The following is an 8122-nucleotide window of genomic DNA, read 5'->3' as shown; positions in this document are numbered from 1 at the left end:
AGAGAACCACAGGGCACACTGAGTGTTTTCTCGCGCTGCGAACACGTCCACCTCTGCCTTTCCGAACATAGACCAAATCTGAAACACCAGCTCGGAGTGCAGGCTCCAGTCTCTCGCCTGAGGACCTCCCCTCGACATGATGTCCGCCCCCCTGTTTAGCACACCAGGAATGTTCACCGCTCTGATCGAGAGGAGATGTCTGTGCGCCCAACATAACAACTTTCTGGCTATGTCTAGCAGCTGCGCCGAGCGCACACCGCCCTGACGGTTTATATAAGCCGCTGTTACTTGGTTGTCTGTGTGGATCAGAACATGCTGCTTCTGTAAAACAGGAGCGAAATGCTGGACCACTTTCCACACTGTTAGAAGCTCCAACGCATTTATGTGGAGAGACATGTGAGCTGGCCACTGCCCCCCCTCTACCTGAGAGAGACACGTGCTCCCCCACCCCAAGAGAGAAGCATCCGTGAACACAGAAACGTGACATGATGCCTTCCCTAACGGGACTGGGTCGTTCCAGTGAGCCAAATCGGGTGACACTGAGGGGGGGGATTCTTTTGTCATCAGCATGTGAAACAGACGCTGCATTATCACTTTGTTGAACAGTGACAGGTACAGAATGGGTCTCATCCCCCCCGTTTTCTTGGGAACCAGGAAATAGCGGGAGTAAAACCCCTGATTCTCCTCTCCCCGTGGGACTCTGGAGATTACATTTTTAGCAGAAGCTCCTGCACCTCCTTCTGGAGGAACACACACTGGTCCTGTGAGGACAGGTGTGTCTCCAGAATCCCGCTGAACGGTGGAGGAGTCGAAGCAAACTGCCCCTAGCAATCAGCCTGTCCATCCACCTTTCCAGCGAACATACGCGCCGGCACTTTGAGCAACGCTCTGAGAGTGGGCGCACATGTTGCTGTGGCTACTCCTCCGAGAGAGAGGTGAGCCAGCTTAGAGCCCCTGCCGCCGCTGCTTGCGTCAGAGAAAGCTGCGCTGCAGCCCATAGGGGGGCTCGGACCGAAAGGGCTGATCAGGCTCGTTTTCCACTGTCTGTGAAGAGAGGGAAAAAGGTGTAGCCAACCTGTCCACACGGGGCAGAGAATCTCTGTCCGTGGGCTCATGAAAATTTAATTTGGCATCAGCCGGAGCAAACTGGGAGCGTTTCGTGTGTGAAGGAGCGGTGTGCTGCTTTGATGACTCGCGGCTGCGCTGCTCGTTAACCGAAGAGTTACACACATGTACACACATTTATCACAGTTACATGTAAAAAGTTCACTCTGGGAATACTGTAAACAAACCAAATCATTCTAAATAAATGAAACTTATGCCCCAGTGTGACTTATAGCCTATCTGCTGTTTTCGTCTTCATGACGTTTTTTTTTTCTTTTGTTTGATACGACTTTAAAAAATGTATAATTATACTACTAAGTGACATAGCCCAGAAAGTATGGTACTTAGTTTATTACTGAAAAATTACTGTTGTAAATAAATATCTAAGCAAACATTTTTTCTTGCTAGTTTTTCAGTTTATTTTTTATCTTTTCAATTAACCTTCAAGTATAACAAATTTCAGTCAATGCAATAATAAACTCCTCCTTTAATTACTTTGTCTTAATTGTCTGCAAATTTTCATATGAAAGGAGCACAACCATTTTAGAACTAAATTCCTGATAATGGGGTTAAACATTTATGTAGTCTTGATTTAAGTGTAAACAGAGGTCATTCACATTTAAAAAGGTTTTAGATCTAGTTCAAGTAAACTTTAGCATGTTTTTGTCTGCTTTCATCATATTAGACTTAATTATCCAACAACAAAATTGTGGCTAGTGAAAATGATGAGTGGCTAGTAACTCTGAAAAACCACTAGCCACAGTGGCTGGTGGGCAAAAATGTTAATGTCAAGCCCTGGTTGCGTGGTATCGAAAATCGTATCGAAAATTTATATTTTTCAAAATATTGTATCGAAGTTAGAAATCCAGTATCGTGACAAGCCTACTGCTACCGAAGTTCTCCTAGTGATGCTCATGACTGCTGAAGAAAAAGAGGAAGCAGATTGTATGAACCTGTGGCTATTTATAGGCAGGTAGCGCGGGAGGCCCATCAAGTTTTTTCAGTGCTGCGCTGACGCACTAGGGTAAACCAACTAGCGATAGCCTTAAAGGGTGAAGCCTATACGAAATAGAACTGATCTCCAGTGCTCAAGTAAAGGTTGAAAGTTTTTTGCAAAAAATTCAGAGAATGGTTTTGTTACAAGAACACCAAGATATTTTAATCCTTGGGTCGCTTTCCTAAAAGGGAAGAGTTGCTAGAGGGACGTTCTCTGCAGTGGAGTTAATTGGAAAGCACTGGCTTTTATGTAGGTTAATTTTATAGCCAGATAATTTCCTAAATTGTTCTAGAATATCCAAGATAACAGGAAGTGATGAAGTTGGATTGGTGATGTAAAGCAGAAGGTCATCTGCATAAAGAGATAAGCCAAATCGAGAAAATCCCTTCAAATTTATCTTCATAACGAAGCCATACGGCTTAGGGCTTGACCGCTAGAGCAAACAGAGATGGGGAATAGATAGAATATGGAACAAGTAGCTCCACTCCACCCGATCAAAAGCCTTTTCGGCGTCTAGAGATAGGATGATTTCAGCCGGGATGGAGTCTGAGGGCTCTAATTTCGTGGCGCAGTGCAGGGGGCGCGAGCCTGCGCAGTGCTAATTTCGTGCAGCGCACCGCCGTGCGCTGCCAATTTGACAATTTGGTAGACCACTGCGCAAAGATGGGTGTGACGGCGCGCCAGGGGGAGTTGACGGCGCACCAGGGGGAGGTGTCAGCAGATTCATGTTGGCGCAGTGACAATTCTGTGCCAAAAAAGTGCGCTGAAAGCTCGCCAGCTCCAACCTGGTCTATCCTCGGCACAAGGCGGAGCGCACCCCACGCAGCTGTAATCAGCTGTAGATCAGTCAGACCAATCAGACGCTGCGCCTCGCAGGGCATTTAAAGGTGAGGAGAGGCGCTCATTTAATTGGTGAATACAGCGCTCGGCTGTGTTAAACCCACTCACGGCTTTTCTCCTCCCTCACTGCCATTTGCGCGGAGGGAGGCGTGGACGCGCAGCTCTGCGCTCATCTGTGCCTGGACTGCGCCATTCTTGGCACTGCAGGAAACTTGCAAAGTGCGCCGGTCACGCCCTGTGCGCACAGCGAAGGCCGGCGCAGGGCAGGTGCACCTGCACCTGCGCCTGGTGTACGAATTTAGAGCCCTGAATGTTTATTAACCTTCTAGTATTACTGAAAGTAGAGGTGTCCCAGTTTGATATTGATATCGGATATCGGTCCGATATCAGCAAAAAAAAAAAAAAAGTATCGGTATCATATCGGAATCCAATTAAAATCTCTGATATAAGCACTCCGACATAAGCAGTTTCTGTTACCCATTGGTTAATAATAAATGGGTCAGTTTTTCCTCATACCTTCTGTTACTTACTATTGTTCTTTGATTAAATAATATCACATAATCAAGCCTTTTCTAAATTCACCTGAGCTGCTGCACATGGCTCTTTAATATTCACGTGAGTACTCGTCTATGATTGGCTGATCAGGGAAGGCGTTTTAATATTAATGAGTAAAAGTGGTCTGTGATTCGTCCTTTGCGATCATGTGCATATCATGTGGACGTGATTTCTCACGGTGAGCCAATCAGAAAATGAATATCAAAGAGCCGTAGCCACAGGAGCTTGTGTCTGAATTGTTCATCATGACTGCTGACCAAAATAGGTGTTCTGAGCGTTTTCATCCAACACGGAAAAATTGTTAACGGTGATCAACAACACATTTTCTGCTTTCTTTATCCTCCCTAGCTGTTTTCTGCAAACCCTATCATATTTGACACAAAATACATGAGTTACATCAAATTTGCTTAGGAAACATTCCAAATGTGTTTATCAAAGCTTAAAAGCACGGTTTTGAATAATTCTCCATGATTAGTTTCTTTTTCGCTCTACAAGGTTTTTTTTCGTTTACTAAACACGAATCTGTAATGCAGGTTCATCTGAATTGCCATCCTCACTACTTTGTGACTTAATCACTGCTATGTGTCTTTGTCATACAAATTCCATCTTAATCACTGCTGTGCGTTTTTAGTTATGTTTTGGCATCCGGCATAGTATTGTTGTGGTTACTGTCATCATTTCAAATTTCTGCTATCTCTGCCCTCCCAAGGCTTTTTCTTGTGTTGCATTCAAATCCAGGAGAAAACAATCGAAAAAGATGTGTTTAAGTGTGATTTTGGAATGATTTTTCATTTTTTGCAAAGCGTTTTTGGCACAAACACGACGTACAAGACGCTGCAGGTTCATGTGGAACTCTGCCATCCTTGGTATTATGTGACAAAAAAATCACTGTTCATGCTGTGGTTAGTGTTACTGTTTATGACACATTTTGGCTTTCTCTGTCGTCCATATGAAGGTATATTTGGTGCAGAACGACTTCAAAGTCACAGAGAAAGATGACCATAAATTTGAGTATGTGTAACTATAAATCTGCATTCACAAATAAAAGTGCTTTAGGAGTTGTGTAGTTGAATTGTATTGTAGTTGTATTTTTTTGCATACCTGAAGATATTTTTGTTTTGCAAATACGTTTCAACAGTTACAGGTCTTCAGATTTATTTTTTGCAAGTGCACAAATCCACTGTTGCGAGTGCTCAAATCGCAATTTCTGCACTCTCACTTTTGCTCCTGTTTTTCTGAGATCTTTGGTGCAAAACAAATCTGAAGTCTCAGTAAAAGATGCCCAGAAATTTGCGTATGTGTAACAAAAAAAATTGCATTCACAAATAAAAGTGCTTTAAGAGTTGTGTAGTTGAAGAATTATTTTTTTGCATACCTGAAGATATTTTTTTTCTGCAAATACATTTCAACAATTACAGGTCTTCAGATTTATTTTTTTGCAAGTGCACAAATCCACTGTTGCGAGTGCTCACACAGCAATTTCTGCACTCTCACTTTTGCTCCGGTTTGTCTGAGATCTTTGATGCAAAAGTAATTTGAGCACTTGCAGGATACAGAGGCGGGGTCTGTTGGAGAATGGCTGCTACTATGACCAATCAGAGCACGGCCCACCTTGGCCAATCAGAGCGGGGCCACCCTGGCAGGTCAGAGCGCTTGCGCGTGGACATGGAGTGAATCTACCAACAAGACCCTTCGCCGCCAGCATCAAGTGATTTAAGGTATTGCAAACCATAGTACTTTTAACTTACAGGATAAGTATGCACACTGGTCGCTCAGTGAGCAATGTAAATAGCTAAACATGACCGCCTTGAAAGGATTAGCTTCTTGTGTTTGCTATAAACTTAGCAAGCTAACAAACAAGTTCATATAAATTAGCCTCCCGTTCCCGTTAAAAACACCCCTGGACATATTGAGCCTCTTTGCTAGCATGAACCATGCCTCACATTTTTTTTTCTATTTTACCATGTAGAAAATGACAGCAGGGTGGGTCCTCTCAGGTGAGTACATTATCATGGCCAATGTTCTGAGACGATAATAGCTAAAGGTTTTGTTAGCCAGTCATATCGAAGTATCTCAGGACTTATCTGGGCATAATCAACAGATTTTTAAGACCAACTGACCTATCAATAAAAATAAAAATGCCATACCATAATTAAAGCTCATAAGAAACCCACAACCACGAGAAAACTCAAAACCCAAACAACCACATTATGAGTTATGCAAGTTAAATGTACTGTACATTGTAATATTAAGTATCAAATAATATACAAAACCCTTATCTTTCTAGAGTACCACTGAAATTGAGGCTGCAGTACGTGCACTTCTGAGCACAATTAACAGTGCACAAGCTCAGCCCTTCACCTCTGGGCTTGTCACTCCCAGGACTGGAAGACCAACCAGTGTCCATCAGGAGATGTAACGGCAAGTGTCCACTATATTTAAATCATGTTATTGTTGTTTTATCTTAAGCTGTGAAGAAATTCTCAGATACACACTTTTATTAGGGGAGATTGGGGACAGTTGCAACAAGGGACGGTTGCAACAAGCCTTATTTCTCTAATCAGAAACATGCTAGAGTGATGACACTCACACTGCACATGCTCAGTTAGACCCTCTACCCACCAAGAAGAGAGAGGCCATATTGAGCATCTGGTCCTGCTTTTCTCAAGTAAAGTTGTTTTGGAGGTATGAAAATAGCTTTTTTCATGAGCTGTTTAGTCATACTGACCTTATGTATGAATGAATCCAAACCTATCTAGTTTGAATCACTGTTTGTTGACTATTAAATGACATGGTGAGCATGTGTCAATGTCAATGTGGCTAGCTAGCACATGGTGTTTTGTCATGACTGGTACCATGGGGACAGTTGCAACTGTTGCAACTGTCCCCATGCTATTAGGTTAGTCATATTAGAAAAGACCACACAACCATATTTTTTTAACATTTTTAGTTCAAAATAGGCAAAATTAATACATTTTATTGCTCATGATGAACAGAACAGGCGATCATATGAAGAAAGTAACACTAATGATAAACATAATAATTTCCCAAATAACTTGTAAAGCAAAAATTAGCACTTAGTTATTGTTGTATGTTGTATGTGTCATATAAACTTGTCATAGAGTGAATGAATCATCTAAATAGAGAAATTGTATTCTGTTTATTTTCAGTATGCAAAGAGTGAGGAAGAGAGTCACTAAGAGAGGGGTTCCCCTCAGTATTTTGGAACAAGCCTTAGATATTATTACAGTTGAGGGCAAATCAGTGAGGGCAGTGACCAAGGCCTTTGACATATGCCACACCACATTGTTCAGGTTCCACAAGAAAAAAAAGAATCTTGCAAGCACGGCATCAAAACATAATATTGCAAGTTATTCCATTCTTTTTGTCCCAAAAATGCAATATTGAGTTTTTATAGCTTCAGTAATATCTGCACATTGACTCAAGGTAGGCCCATGTTTTAAACAAAACAAAACAAATTAAATACCTTAAAGCTGTACAAAAAAGAAAATTGAATTTGAGCCCACATTAGTATTTGTCCTATTTAGACAAAACCCTGAGGATAATTAGTGAAAAGTTAATGTTTTTTTATATGTTGCAACCGTCCCTGATCTGTGTTGCAACTGTCCCCAGGTTTGGGGTCAGTTGCAACGTCTGAATTCCTCTATTCAAATAAATATTCTGATTAATATGTTATAAGTAGCCATCTTTAAATGGTATGGCCATTTGGCAGACAGATGTAGGTTTAATATGTAAAGATTTGGTGAGACTAGTCCAAATATTCTCTGAGTAACTGAGAGTAATGTAAAAAGTGTTGCAACTGTCCCCAGTCTCCCCTATTAGATCAAAATTGCTGTGATGAATAAGTTTACATAATTAACTCCTTATAACTGTGTCTGTGAAATAAATTGGGGGAAAAAGTCCACAGGTTGAATGTATCCATGCCTCAAGTTTTTGCCTACTAGTGTTCAAGGCTAAGTGCTATTGAACATCTGTATGTCAGTGGAGGATGCTTATTAATTACTTCCTATGGAGATAATATGGTTATTAAGAGCTGGACAGGGCATAACAAAGCCTTAACACAGAATTTTACAAATACAACAATATGGTGCAATGCATCTTAAAATTACATTTATTGAAGAAATCAATCATTTTATTTTTCAAATTTCACTTATTGATTATTGTCAAACTTTTACTCAAGATGTTTCCCAGCAATGTATTCAAGGGGACAAAAACGCAAAAAAAGACCAGCAGATGTGCAGACGAGGGTGGTGAATGGAGCTGCAGTTCTACCTGCAGCCTGCCAACACAGACAGAACACCCCATGACAAAACAGTGCTTCTCCAGGCAGGTCTTGGAAGAAGGACTATAAATATTGCAGATGATGCAGATCACACAGAGGTGAGCCTCAAAGACTGACAAATAACAAGATCATACGGCACTGAAAAGATGGTTGTGCAGATATTTCATGAGGAGAGACAAAGATGGGCTGATTGTATTCTGATGTACAAACATATTCCTACTGTAAATTTTTTAATCATGCGTTATCCACTTTTTATATAGTGCATAGGGGCATATAACAGCCAGGCTGAATTTCCTATCAGCCAAGTTACTTTACTTTATATG

General features: G+C 41.4%; 1 long non-coding RNA gene across 1 annotated transcript; it reads left to right on the top strand.

The window, feature by feature from the left end:
• Positions 1–5133: 5133 nt before the first annotated feature.
• Positions 5134–7820, top strand: LOC141786590 (uncharacterized). Its single transcript, XR_012597854.1, has 4 exons — positions 5134–5214; positions 5466–5493; positions 5784–5917; positions 7698–7820. It is a non-coding gene; the product is annotated as an uncharacterized LOC141786590 (long non-coding RNA).
• The last annotated feature ends 302 nt before the right edge of the window (positions 7821–8122 follow it).

This window comes from Halichoeres trimaculatus, unplaced genomic scaffold (genome assembly GCF_033239565.1).
Source record: "Halichoeres trimaculatus isolate MK-OKI-2021-1 unplaced genomic scaffold, fHalTri1.1 fHalTri1_scaffold_51, whole genome shotgun sequence".
NCBI lineage: Eukaryota > Metazoa > Chordata > Actinopteri > Labriformes > Labridae > Halichoeres > Halichoeres trimaculatus.
Note: the sequence above shows the minus strand (reverse complement) of the source record. Positions and strands in the feature narration are given on the sequence as shown.